Source organism: Erpetoichthys calabaricus, chromosome 10, assembly GCF_900747795.2.
Source record: "Erpetoichthys calabaricus chromosome 10, fErpCal1.3, whole genome shotgun sequence".
NCBI lineage: Eukaryota > Metazoa > Chordata > Cladistia > Polypteriformes > Polypteridae > Erpetoichthys > Erpetoichthys calabaricus.
Genome location: NC_041403.2, coordinates 20,110,157 through 20,122,453, shown reverse-complemented (window position 1 = coordinate 20,122,453; position 12,297 = coordinate 20,110,157). Strand labels below are relative to the sequence as shown.

The 12,297-nt window shown below is 40.6% G+C and overlaps 1 protein-coding gene across 1 annotated transcript in view; it reads right to left on the bottom strand.

The window, feature by feature from the left end:
- The window catches only part of il23r (interleukin 23 receptor), a 197,280-nt gene extending 188,146 nt beyond the window's left edge, over nt 1-9,134 (bottom strand). The window contains exon 1 of the mRNA XM_051932709.1: nt 9,045-9,134. The gene's annotated coding sequence lies outside the window, so the exon portion shown is untranslated. The remainder of the gene's footprint in view (nt 1-9,044) is intronic.
- Between the last annotated feature and the right edge of the window lie 3,163 nt (nt 9,135-12,297).

The following is a 12,297-nucleotide window of genomic DNA, read 5'->3' as shown; positions in this document are numbered from 1 at the left end:
GTCCTGAAGCCACTCCTTTGATATCTTGGCTGTGTGCTTAGGGTCGTTGTCCTGCTGAAAGATGAACCGTCGCCCCAGTCTGAGGTCAATAGCACTCTGGAGCAGGTTTTCATCCAGGATGTCTCTGTACATTGCTGCAGTCATCTTTCCCTTTATCCTGACTAGTCTCCCAGTTCCTGCTGCTGAAAAACATCCGCACAGCATGATGCTGCCACCACCATGCTTCACTGTAGGGATGGTGCCAGGTTTCCTCCAAACGTGACGCCTGGCATTCACACCAAAGAGTTCAATCTTTGTCTCATCAGACCAGAGAATTTTCTTTCTCATGGTCTGAGAGTCCTTCAGACCTTTTGGCAAACTCCAGGCGGGCTGCCATGTGCCTTTTACTAAGGAGTGGCTTCTGTCTGGCCACTCTACCATACAGGCCTGATTGGTGGATTGCTGCAGAGATGGTTGTCCTTCTGGAAGGTTCTTCTCTCTCCACAGAGGACCTCTGGAGCTCTGACAGAGTGACCATCGGGTTCTTGGTCACCTCCCTGACTAAGGCCCTTCTCCCCCGATCGCTGAGTTTAGATGGCCGGCCAGCTCTAGGAAGAGTCCTGGTGGTTTTGAACTTCTTCCACTTACGGATGATGGAGGCCACTGTGCTCATTGGGACCTTCAAAGCAGCAGAAATGTTTCTGTAACCTTCCCCAGATTTGTGCCTCGAGACAATCCTGTCTCGGAGGTCTACAGGCAATTCCTTTCACTTCATGCTTGGTTTGTGCTCTGACATGAACTGTCAACTGTGGGACCTTATATAGACAGGTGTGTGCCTTTCCAAATCATGTCCAATCAACTGAATTTACCACAGGTGGACTCCAATGAAGCTGCAGAAACAGTTCAAGGATGATCAGGGGAAACAGGATGCACCTGAGCTCAATTTCGAGCTTCATGGCAAAGGCTGTGAATACTTATGGACATGTGCTTTCTCAATTTTTTTATTTTTAATAAATTTGCAAAAATCTCAAGTAAACTTTTTTCACGTTGTCATTATGGGGTGTTGTGTGTAGAATTCAGAGGAAAATAATGAATTTAATCCATTTTGGAATAAGGCTGTGACATAACAAAATGTGGAAAAAGTGATGTGCTGTGAATACTTTCTGGATGCACTGTATGACATGCCTTATGGACACAGTAGTATTTCAGCAGTGACATTAAGTTTATTGGATTAACAGAAAATATGAAATATTCATCATAACAAAATTAGACAGGTGCATAAATTTGGGCACCCCAACAGAGATATGACATCAATACTTAGTTGAGCCTCCTGTTGCTAATCTAACAGCCTCTAGACGCTGTCCTCCTATAGCCTGTGATGAGTGTCTGGATTCTGGATGGAGGTATTTCTGACCATTCTTCCATACAAAATCTCTACAGTTCAGTTCAGTTTGATGGACAGCCTGCTTCAAATCATCCCAGAGATTTTCAATGATATTCATATTGAACATTATCCTGAAGAATTTGTTGATATTGGGTTGAATTCATCTGACCCTCGACTTTAACAAGGGCCCCAGTCCCTGAACTAGCCACACAGCCCCACAGCATGAAGGAACCTCCATCAAATTTGACAGTAGGTAGCAGGTGTTTTTCTTGGAATGCGGTGTTCTTCTGCCATGCAAAGCACTTTTTGTTATGACCAAACAACTCAATTTTTGACTCATCTGCACTTTGTTCCAAAATGAATCTGGCTTGTCTAAATGAGCATTTGCATACAACAAGCGACTCTGTTTGTGGAGTGAGTGCAGAAAGGGCTTCTTTCTCATCACCCAGCCATAACAGATGTTCTTTGTGCAAATTGAGCTGAATTGTAGAGCGATGTACAGATACATCATCTGCAGCAAGATGTTCTTGCAGGTCTTTGGAGGTGATCTGTGGGTTGTCTGTCACCATTCTCACAATCCTGCGCATATGCCGCTCCTGTATTTTTCTTGGCCTGCCAGACCTGCTGGGTTTAACACCAACTGTGCCTGTGGCCTTCCATTTCCTGATTCCATTCCTTACAGTTGAAACTGACAGTTTAAACCTCTGAAATGGCTTTTTGTAGCCTTCACCTAAACCAGGAGACTGAACAATCTTTGTTTTCAGATCTTTTGAGAGTTGCTTTGAGGACCCCATGCTGTCACTCTTCAGAGGAGAGTCAAAGGAAAGCACAACTTGTAATTGACCACCTTAAATACCTTTATATCTCATGACTGGACACACCTGTCTATGAAGTTCAAGGCCTAACGAGCTCATCCAACCAATTTGGTGTTGTGAGTAATCAGCATTGAGCAGTGACAGGCATTCAAATCAGCAAAATTATAAGGGGACCCACATTTTTGCACAACCAGTTTTTCACATTTGATTTAATTTCATACAACTAAATACTGCTTCACTAAAAATCTTTGTTCAAAAAACACAGCAGTACTCAGATGTTCATAGGAAATGAAAGACAGACCACTGTTATCTTTTTTGTTGAAAGAAGAGTCAATTATTATGCAGGCTGAGAGGGGTTCCCAAACTTTTTCATATGATTAAATGGAAGAAATTTGGAGCAACCCATGTTTTTCGAGGGATGCTCTGGGGGGTGCTGAGAAAATACAAGGTTCTGGGTCCCCTAATAAGGGCTATTCAGTCCCAGTGAGAGCTGTGTCTGCAAACGCGGAAATACATCAGCACCGCTTCCAGTGAGTGTGTGGGACTCCACCCGGGTTGTGCTTTGCCTCCAGTCCTATCTGTGGTTTTCATGGACAGGATATCAAGGAGCAGTCAGGGAAGGGTCGGAATCCAGTTTGGTGGTCTTAGAATTGCATCACTGATTTTTGCAGATGATGTGGTCCTTTTGGCTTCATCAGGCTGAGAACTCCAGCATGCATTGGGACAGTTTGTGTCAGAGTGTGAAGCAGCAGTTAAGAGGATCAGCACCTCCAAATATGAGGTCATGGTCCCCAGCAGGAAAATGGTGGACTGTCCTCATTGAGTGGGAGGTGAGCTACAGTCTCAAATGGAGGAGTTTAACTCTTTGAGGGCTGAATATTTGTTCCTAAACATGCAGTTTTCTGAAAAGCACCCAAAGCAAGGGTCTCACACATAAGTCAACCTGAAATATCAGTTGCTGGGTGCGGTGGCCGCCAGTTCACAGTCTATTGTGGCTTGAGACGCTCACGGGTGGCATGATGGCTGGCAGGATTGAGTGGCAGGCTAGCTGCCAGGTTGTCTTCACTGAGACGGGGGGAGCGGGGACGACAGCAGCAGTCACGGTCACAGCGCACCGCAATCTGGTTTGTAAACTCGTGTCTTTATGAGTGGCAGTCTTCATCTACACAAACGTGTTCAGCACCACGATTAGCTGGAGATCAATCAGCTGATGCCGGTACCTCACTTTTGTTTTCGATCTCAATCTCCAGACCACTTGCATCAGCATCCGAGTCCTACAGGCCAGAGTCCAATTCAGCGATAATATGCAAAACGTCGTCCGCAGAGTAGTGCTTTGTGCATTCACTTCGATGCCATTTTTGTCATTGTTTGCTCTTCACTACTCCATGGGAATCTCGGCCAAACCAACAAAACTAACTTTCCGTCTAGCAAAGAGAGTCGAACTAAAATGTAATGGCGAGTTTTGTCACCATTTGCAGTTGCTTACTGATCTCAACCCCTCATGCTGACAAAAGTTGACATCCACCCTAAAAGAGTTAAATACCTTGGGATCTTGTTCACAAGTGACGGGAAAAAGATGGTGTGATTGACAGACGGATTGGGGCAGCAAGCACAATTATGTCACTATACTGATCCATAGTGAGGCAGAAGGTGAAGCTCTCTTGGCCTAAGGAGGCCAAGTTTAAACCATTTGGCCTAAATTCTAAGCATCATGTCTGGAGGAAACCAGGCAGCACTCATCTCCGGCACAATCCCATTTCAACGATGAGGCATGGTGGTAGCATTATCAGGACTGGGAGACTAATCAGGGTTGAGGGAAAGCTGAATAGAGAAAAGTATACAGATATCCTTAATAGAAATCTGCTCCAGAGCACTCTTGACCTCAGAAAGGTCAGAAGGTTCATCTTTCAACAGGACCATGAGCCTAAGCACAAAGCAAAGACAACACAAGAGTGTCAGGGCAGTGGTTCTCAATCTCAGTCCTGGGGAACCCCTGTGGCTGCAGGTTTTTGTTTCAAGCAACTTATGGATTTCTAGCCTAATAAAGTGATCTGTTATTACCCAGTTTTCTGTGTTTTGGAGTCAAGATAAAAATTACGAAACTAAGATAACTAAGGTAAATTTTTATTAAAATATACTAAAGCAGTTATATTGGAAATGTATTGTTTACTTTTTAACAATATTTTCATTGTTCATTTACAGGTTATTTAAACCATTATTTACTAATCATTCAGTTATTTTCCCAGGTGTCTGCTTTTTGTCTTTATTAGGATTCAATGAAAGAAGCAAACTACACAAAAAAAGGCTAAAATAAAAGAAGAAAATGAGTTAAGCATTTAAAGATATTTAAAAAATAGAAATGCTTCTAATTATTTTATAAATGTAAAAATCATACTATTGTGCTTTTCTGAATTTAGAATAAGAGAAAAGAAAAAAAAAGACCAGCTAATTACCGTATATACTCACGTATAAGTCGGGTCTTGAAACCTGAAAAATCGATCATAAAATTAGACCCCGACTTATACGCCTGTTCAAAAATATGACACTTAAGATTTTTTTTTTGTCTTGCATCTTCTTGCCTCCTCCAATTTCTCACCAGTTTCTCAGACACATCGAATTTTGTTGCAGCAGTGCAGTTACCAATTTCTTTCGCTACATTAACGATGTGTAATTTAAAACCAACTTCATATTTTCTTCTGATTGAACGCTCCAACGTAGATAAGGGATGCTCTTACGATAAAGGTGTTTGAGGGTGTGAGATACAAAAAACACAAATCAGTGTAAATGTTGCTTTGGAATAGTTTGGGTATCACCGTGTGGTCACGTAGGCACAATACATAGAAATAAAAAGGCCGTATGTCCCATAGTTACTCTCTCAGGTGGGCGTTAGCATATCACCATCTCTTGGACCAACAGCATGAGTTTTCCACATCCGACATATACGACCGACATTATGAAATTATACGGTAACATCAAGCCCCGACTTAACCGAGGGAGAACTTAAACAGGAGTATATACGGTAAATGAGATCAAGTATTATCACCGATTGTGAATTTGGTTGGAACAAAAGCCTGCAGTCACAGAGGGTCCCCAGGACTGAGTTTGAGAACCCCTATCTTAGGGACAACTTGGTTAGCATACTTGAGTGGCCCAGTGGCTCTGGTGTGACCTGAAAATAGCTTTCCACAGACAGTCTTCATGCAACCTGACAGAGTTTGAGAGGATCTGCAGAGAAGAAGGGCAGAAGATCCCCAAATCCAGGAGTTTAAAATTTTTCATGTCAAATCTAAGAAGATTGGTATTCGCTGCCAAAGGGGCTTCAAATGAGTACTGAGTGAAGGTCCCGAGTAATTTTGTCAATGGAATATTTCATTTTTTTATTTTTAATAAATTTGTTAAAATTGCTTGTTTTTGCTTTGGGGATATTGAGTGTTGCTTGATGTTGGGAAAAAATTAATTTAAATGGTCTTAGCAGAAGGGTGCAACATAAAGTGAAGGGACCTGAATACATTCTGAAGGTTCTGTAATCTTCTTGTATAGTCCAAAGATCAGCTGTTATGGGGGTGGGCAGCTCCAAACCAGCCCAGTCTGGGTGAGCTTAAGTGCATGACGGAGTGTGACCACTGATGGACAGGCCACCCTTCTGGGATTGGTTCTTTAACCTGCACCTGATGTTGCTAAGGCTAATGTTGGTACCCCCATAAAAACCGTTAGATTAAAAAGGTGGGTTAGAAGTACGGGTGGTTTAAAATGGGCTGGCTGTTGGGATATGTCCTGACTCCCTGTGTGCCAGAGCAGGTATAAATAAATGCAGAAGACGGACAGGTAGATTTGAAAGGGCCAAGGAGCTCACCCTTTTATATAATGACATTTCAGAACTGTCAGACCATTTTCGGAACTTTCAGAACTTTTCATTGTAATCGTTTATCTTCTTTTGTGTGCAAAAATGGAAAGTCCTTAAAAAGAAGGTCATACTGAAGTGAAAGAAAGTGGCAAACCTCAGGGAATGTTGTAATGTTACCAAAGGTGTGTTTGGTTACTCACCACATCATGCTGCCTTTTTTAAGGCCATCGGTGGCATGGTCTTACAAAAAAAATAATGAGTACAAGATTCATACTGTACATACAAAGTTATTGTCTGTTTTTCTGTTTTTCACCTGCATTATTATCATTCTTTAATTTAATATTATTTATTGTATCAGTATGCTGCTGCTGAAGAATGTGAATTTCCCATTGGGATTAATAAAGTATCTATCTATCTATCTACCTTCCTTTTTCTCTCATTTACTAAAAGAAGTATAAGACAAAATCAAAGTTTTTCAACGCCGAATTTCAACATTTTATATCATTTTATATCAAGACCTCCACCCTGCATTTTCTGAAATCTGCTTATCCAGAGTATGGCTGTGGGGAGCCTGGGGCACAATGCAGACACCAACCCGACTAAAAACCTACCCCTGGATATGAAAACCATAAAAAGACACTTGGAAAATCACTAAACTAAAAAGCAATGCAAGATAACATGGCTTATTTTAGAAGTCATGAGACACATTTAAAAAGTAATTCATCTTTACACTACACCCAGTGTCCACTTTATTAGGTACACCTATTAATTGCCAGGTTGTCTCCAGAACTGCCTAATTTAGCACCTTTTCACATTTTTATATTTTCTACTTCCAGGAGGCACCATCAATAGGAAACTCTCTTCTGGTTATCCAAAGCACTGGTGGAATCACCAAACAACAGCTTTCATGTCGTCCCTCATTGTCCAAATTCAACAAAAACAACCTTACTTGATTTTCCACAGCTTTCTGATAACTGGGATCAGCACAAGTAGCACAATTAATCGGAACCCTGGCAGCTTGGTTGAGATTTGGACATCTTGGCCATTGCAGTGTCAGGCCAGACGACAAATGAACCACTTAACCTCCGTGCTATAAACAATTAGCTGTTTGGCAGAGCAGACAATTAGCGTTAATGAGTAGAAGGGCATAACCAAAATGCTTATTGCACCTTAAACAAAGACCATTCAATAATCACAGGAATGAAAAATCAAAAAAGAGATCTCCGTGATATCTTTTTGGTTTTTCCTAGACAACAATTAGATCAGAAAGAAATAAAATGGAGATGTTCTTTTGTCCCCTGCTTCTCAGATGTTTCTCCTGAGAAAAAATACCCCGATATTAACAAGTATCTCCTCAGCAGAAATCCCAGCAATGGATGGGTTCAGATTTTTCAAGTTTCACATTTTGGGTTTTTTTTTTGCACTTTGTAAGTATTTGCATTGTTTTCTCAGTAATATATGGTGAAATGTATGGACAGTTGTTTGTGGCAATAAAACTGTAATCCTTGCTTTGGAATAATACCATTAGTCCCTCAGATTATATTGCTGTGTTCCAGTTACATTACACTCATTCTGGAAGAAAAGGCAAGCAGTGTGGCAGATTGGTTTAGGCTTTGGACTTCAAATCCTGAGGTTGTGAGTTCAAATCCCACTACTGACACCATGTGAATTTGTGAATTTCCCCTTGGGATTAATAAAGTATCTATCTAGCTATCTATGTGACCATCAGCAAGTCACTTTGCGTGCCTGGGCTCCAATTGGAAAAACAAAACAAATGTAACTGATCTTATCTCAAGTGTTGTAAGACATCTTGGATAAAGGCATCACAGCAATAATAGTAAAAGATATGTAGTCTTGAAAGAGATTTAAACAAGACTAACGAGAGATCTCACATGCTTTACATACCAAATTCTCAATTTTGACTCCTTTTAATCTCAGTTGAATCTCATGTCTCATTTTTGCCTAAACATATTTCTCCTAAGCAATTTTGGGAGAAACATCTGTGACAAAGTTTATTCTTAAATGAAACGTGAATGAGAATCTTATAATAATCTACTCTCTCTCTCTCTCTCTTTATATATATATATATATAAAATCCTAAGCCTAAAAGTGCAACGATTTTGTGCAACGATTTTATGTCACGTTTTTATGTCACGTTTTTTGTCATGCTTTAAATCGGGCTTATTTTTAAACCTACATACACTGTATATGTGTTTGGTATCATTCTTTTCAGAATTGATCGAACATTAATGTGATGTTGTTAGATTTTCAGATTCTTATTCTATTTTTAAATTATCAACTAAAATATCAAGAAAGTCGTGTTTTTTTTGTCCGTTAAAATGAATGGATCGTTTATTTAGTCTCTTATAAATACTCATCGAGCATAGTGGACCTCAGTTTAACTGGAATACTCCAATCGGTAAGATAGTAAATATTATATTCTCATTTCATGATTTTTACTATATTAAATAATAATTAATTTTTCTTTTACAGATATAAAGAATTTTGTGATTTTGACTCCAATAAATAATATTTTTTCTTTTGTACATTTACAGCTTTTACTAATATTCTGGCCGCAACTGGGGGTTGGGCACCAAAGGTGTCAAGGGGTGTTGGGTGCTGAAGGTGCCAGGGGGGCTTGCCCCCCTAGTAATAATAATAATAATAATAATACATTTTATTTATATAGTGCCTTTCCCATGCTGAAGGCACTTGAGTCATCAAAGATCAACCTTTGAGCAGAGACAGTTTTCCTTTAGGTAGGTATTATATAAAGTCAAATAGCAATTAAATTCAATGTAAAAAATAGCACTCAGCATAGTATAAGATAAACTAAACCACAATTAATGAGAATCCAACACAGTGATGGACAGAACAGCAGTAATGAAGTTCATTTAGTACGTCCTCATAAAGTATTGCACCTTTCTAAAGGACCCTATCAGCAGATATTATTCAAAGCACATAAGAATACAAATCAACGTAACACAAAAAAGTGCAGTGCAACATAAAAATGAAGACTTACAATTGGCAGTGTCATGTTAATAACCTGAATTATCTCCCAAAGATCACAAGCGATATCCATGAAAGTGGTCCATTAAACAGCAGAAATGTGATGCGTAACATTCAGGGTGGCAGATTTGTGCCGACGCTCTGCTCACACAGTGTGTGCTGTACAGTATACTCACTGCACTCTCCTCCATTGACCTTTCCAAACTTTCACTTCTCTGTTTTTACTTCACCTTTATTTACAAACAATTTAGGCCGCATGGCTCTCTGTGATTTGATAGCAGAGGTGGGGGAAAACATCTCATACGCATCAAAAAAAACACAAAATATTAGAGACCTGACTTCATCTGTTTTTATGTTTAGGAGCGAATCATCAGCCAACGTCTTAAGGCATGGATGGACATGTTAATAACCGCACTGCAGGTGTCATTTAGTTGTACAACCTTTGCTGGTGGGCATCATTACGCGAGCACACCACTCCCAGGATCTGTCAGGTCAAGAGGCTTTATTGCCATACCATACTTACACCATATTGCAGCATACAATGATACATAATAATGTTTCCCAGGACTGCAGTGCAGCATACACATAAATAATAATAATAATTCTTTACATTTATATAGTGCTTTTCTCACTACTCAAAGCACTATCCACACAGGGAGGACCCGGGAAGCGAACCCACAATCTCCTTACTGCAAAGCAGCAAGGCAAGTAAAGGACTATGCTATACTGTACTATATAAGTGGTGTCACACATGGGCTTATTAGGATCCCCCACTGGACTGTGTTGAATCTTGAAATACCCCACCTGGGCAAAGAGGGGTGCCCATGATAATTGTATTATCTCCTTCCTCCTCTGTAGTGCCAAGAAACCACCTATTGGGATCCTGGGTTCTTTTTGTAAATTATTGACAGGTTGCTGTCTGGCTCTAGTATTGAGCTGCATGTTGTTATAGGGGTTTTTGACGCTGAGGAATCTGATAAAATCATTTTTTTTTCAATGCTTTGTTTTGAAGCTCATTTTTGATTTGGTATGTTTTCTGCCACCATTTTGTTTTAAGTTCAGCTGTGCTAATTGCTAGCTTTTGCCCAGTAAGGGGCGTGGCTTCAGAGGTCGTGATCCTGTCAGTCATTCCTCATCAGCATAAAAGGGTCATTCAAGGTTCATTTCCTTATCTGACTACTCTGATTCCAGCACCCTTGTTGTGCTTGTATTTCATTAATTTGGGTTTGATTTCTTACAGATTTTAATCTCTGCAGTTTTTGTTCTCCTGGTTCAGACCTTTGCTTCATTTATACTTTTTCCCTATGTCTCTTCTTCCCGCTATTCTCATTTTCTCTTGCCTATCGGGCAGAATATCACCCAGTGAGGGCAAATGAGCCCCGTCCAGAAGCTCCACTCCTTCCTGGAAGGAATAGCATCAGACTCGGAGCAGTTTCCCCACATGTCAGACCTCCACAAACCTGATCTGCTCAACAGAGCTTTATCATTAGAGAAGCCAAATAGGCTAGTGAGGCAGTGATTACACCCCTTTTCAGTTTTCGTGCCTACAACCTCTATTTTCAGTTCTCATTTTTGGACTTTAACTTTAAACGAGGGTGACCCGGTTGGTCCCACAACCTTTTTCTGAGGACTCCTCTGCTCTTCTGTACCTTCACAGTGGTCACTGATGTAAAGCATTGTAAAGCAGTGGTAGGTACTCAGCATAATATACGCAGCACAGTCTGAACCAGAGACATTTAATACATTTTGCACTGAATTTGTCAGACCTGAAGATGCTACAGTGTTTGCATGTGCCACCATCTTTCTATCTTTCCATCTATTTGCTTATGTCTTATTGTTATATTGGATTATCTATGACATGCACCTACCATGAAAGCTACCAATATAACCTCTTAGGTTCTTTTATAATGTGGGATAGGACAGCGGTTCTCAAACTGTGGGGCACGCCCCATGTTGCCATATGTGGCGTAATTTCGCTATTCGTAGGAAAATTTTAAACTTGTAGCGATGTATCAGCAGCAAAAAATATAAGAATAAATTTTATTAGGGTTTCAAAAAAATGTTAGGGGGACGAGATTAAAACTGTTATGAAAACTCAGGTCGCAAATACTTAAAGTCTGAGGAACGCTGGGATAGGAAGACATATGAAAATCTGCTGTTTAGCATGCTAACTGTAACCTCTTACCGGTCTCAGCATCCTTATTGTGCTTTACGCGTTCAACCCTTGGGATCTCTAATGGCATGCTGCTTACTGACAGTGACTGTCTTTAATTTTCACTCCTTTACTTCATCCCCGTTTTCCAAGAATAGAGGACTTCACTGCTTTGTGCCCTTAAGGGTCAGCTGCTAGATAAGGAGTGATCGATCAGCGCTCAGCTTTGCAAGTAATAAATAATTGGACAGAGATATTTTTTTGCTTAATAAGTATATTTTATTACCAGTGTCACCACTGTTTAGTTACCCTTAACGGTTGCCCTTAACGGTGGTGACCATTGGTCATGTGCAGTTCAGTAGTTCCCCTGCTTCATCTTTCTTCCCGCATAGCGTTGTCAGCTGACTATGTATGTGACAAATAAATAAAGAATTACACGCTCTTATGGTCTTAACTGCCAGTTGCCTCTCTCTCAAACAGTAAACCTATGGCAAAGAAACACAGCAGCCCTTCAGAAACTCCCCCTTAAACAGTATTTCAATGAGAAACAAACACACTCTTACCAGCCTCCGTTGTGGGATTAGTTGCAGGTCTGCAGGTTTACCATGCAACATGCCCATTACATGAGGTTTAGAACATCTGAAAGACCAAGCTCCGGCCAACCTAACAGCTCACTCTTCTGTCTGTCCTCTTCCTCTCAGACTGCGTCTGCTCCAGTTGCTGCTTCCAAGCTGTTCAACCTGCTTGATGAGTTGGACTTTGTGTTCTTTTGACCTGGAGAGGCGAGTTGGACTACCACGTTTTGCAGCTGCAACCTGTGTTTTTTTCTGCTGTTGACAAACCCCTTCAAAATAAGGTCTTGTGTTTGCACTAATGAAGATTTTGTATCATGGAAACTTGATCCCTTTTCCAGTCTCCTGTGCATCTTTGTGACCCAAGCTTGACAATTTGTTTGCATAACAACCAATAGCAGCAAATAAAAATAATACAAAGAATTATACAAATTGGATGCAGTCTTCATGCAATCTTCATTCGGTCCCAGATGACCCAGTTCCTTAATTATTGATTATACTAAGGGGCTGTGCCCCCTGCTCACTTCGCTCACCCACTCCCG